The sequence below is a fragment of the Rattus norvegicus genome, chromosome 4, assembly GCF_021556685.1.
Source record: "Rattus norvegicus strain SHRSP/BbbUtx chromosome 4, alternate assembly SHRSP_T2T, whole genome shotgun sequence".
Taxonomy (NCBI): Eukaryota; Metazoa; Chordata; class Mammalia; order Rodentia; family Muridae; genus Rattus; species Rattus norvegicus.
The window spans coordinates 147,298,443-147,300,986 of NC_141537.1; positions in this window are offsets into that span (position 1 = coordinate 147,298,443).

Consider the following 2,544-nt stretch of genomic DNA (forward strand, 5'->3'; position numbering starts at 1 on the left):
ATGTCTCACTTTGAGCTTTAGAATTAGTAACTGCCAAAAAAAATTACATAGGCAAAAAAACTAATGATTTAAATTATATGTTTGATTATACAACATTTGTATCCAGGGGGAAAAAAAAAACTCAATTAAAACAGCCCTTCATTGTAGATAGAAGAGTAAAGCTCCAGTCAACAAAAACCGTGGGCCTTCCAGGTTTGGTACAGACTTGAAAAGAACCATTTGCCTGGGGAGACTGACCAGGATATAATTCCAGTTGATAATTTGCCTGGCACAAAGGATGGTAAAGGAGAACAGCTAAAATGAGCCCAACTTAATGGACAAACTAAGGCCTCAGATGACATTAAGATCTTAATGAATCCAATCTGCCTCCCTCAAAGGGATGGCTTTTTCTACAGTTCTGTTTAGAACTCCTGTGTCAGTTTGAATAAAGAATCTAATAAAGAAATTTCTGCCATAGGCTCAGGCATTTGACACTTGATCTCCAGTTGGTGGCACTGTTGAAGGTGCGGCCTTTCTGGGAGAAGTATGCCACTGGGGGTGGGCTTTCAGAATTTAAAGGCTCACACCACCTCCAGTCCTACCCGGAACCCGCAGGACTAGAAAGGGTGGAAGTGGAACACAGCATTAGACGACAGCTCTTGCAGAGAGCGGTGCGGCGAAACAAAGATGGCGCCGACATCCAGCCTTGTCTGGATATAAACGACTAACTGCGCATGTGCAGGCTTGTCCCCTTGCTAGGGCTCCCTCTAGTGGTGAACAGCGGTACTGCACATGTGCGGTTTATGCACCAGGTGTTAGTTGACCGTTAATATGCTAATGAGGTGATTCATTCTCTGCCAATCCCTGGAGGACAAGTAGTGGGGTGATCCAAGCCCCACCAATCCCTGAGAGATAATTAGCATACTGTTGTCTATATAAGCCGAGCGATTTTGCTGCTCGGGGTCCCCGTTCAAGAGAGCTGTAACACTAAGAGAGCTGTAACACTAAGAAGAGCTGTAACACAGTAAAGGCTTGTTCGCAGAAGAATCCTGTTGCCGCGCGTCGTTCTTACTGGCGGGACATTAGGCGCACGACAAGCTCTAAAGACTGATAACCTCCAGCCTTTTAACTCTTTCTTGGATTCTGTGCTAAAAACTCAATTCATGATTTCTTGTGGTTAAATAAGTGTTACTGCCTAGTAGTTCACACATACTGTTTAGCAGGGGGTGAAATAAGTAAAAGGATGTATTGCTAGTGCTCCTTTCTCTGGTGAGTCAGTCAGGAGCCCGTTAACTCTTTTTGAACCAGAGAGGAAAAAGAAAGGAAAGATGTCACTTACACAGACACATATACACCAGGTGAAGTGGAAAATGGCTGGACCCATACATTTGGAGGGATGGATGAATAGATGGATGGATAGATGGATGGATGGATGGTTGGATGGATGGATTGGGGGAAAGTCCTCCCAAGCCACCAACTTTTTCTCTGGCCTTTTTATGGACAAAAGTTCTTAAAAAAATTATTTCATAGATAAAATGTTACAAAGGGGGAGTTACAAAAGGATGTTGATATTAAGTTCAAAGTTCAAAGTTTCATTCTGTAAGCTCATTATAAGTTCAAAGCAACAGTTTTCACAATGGCTTGTCTTATCATAGTGCACACCTATGGCTTCATCCTTGGACCTGAACTTATTTTTTAAATACAAATTTGTCCCAAGCCTATATCTCTTTATAGTGTAATGAAAGCTCATTGTATTTCCTATTATGTAGCCTTTACTCCCTATTATGAGGAGTGGACACATTTTATTTTTTATTCTAATTTTACTACATCTTCCTAGCAAAGCAACTGAAACTATCTCTTAAAACTTTCTTCCTAAGATCAAATTAGGAATCCTATAAAATCATTAATTCATCTAAACTTTATTGATTCATGAAAGTTCATCTTTATGTTGATTTGCAGGAAATCTCAATAGGGTAGGCTAATGCCCAGGGGTTATTATATTAACTTAATAATAACAGGAAAGGCATATCACCCACAAAAAGCAATTCTGAGATGAAGTCTCTTTGGAACCTTGCCTCTCAGAACTCACTCATCTTTGTCCATGCAAAAAGGTAGGCCACCTCCACCTTACTTAGCGTTTCCCAGATGGCCCCTGACACAGTTCCCTCTCTGCCTCATACCTGAGCCTGGAGACATGAGATCTGAGCTTCCTTCTCCTGTGGCCAGGTCAATAGCTAACTCTCATGTTTCCCTGCTATGGTGAATTCTTATTCTTTAGAAATTCTAGGCCAAAAACTCATTCTTTCAGAAGTTGTTTGCGGTCATAATATTTTATCACAGCAGCAACAATAACAGGAAACAGTTAACACCACTCCTGTCTTTCAGAAGCTGAGAAGTAGTGACTGCCACCACACAAACCTGCTGGCTTCTAGCCACATTTTATTCTAAACTCCCCTGGCAGTATAGTGCATTGCAATTGAAATTTCAAAATTGCTCTCCCCACTCCATGACAGAGTCCTCAAACTTGACTTCTGCACAGAAGTTTCTTCATATGATGACCTTGCA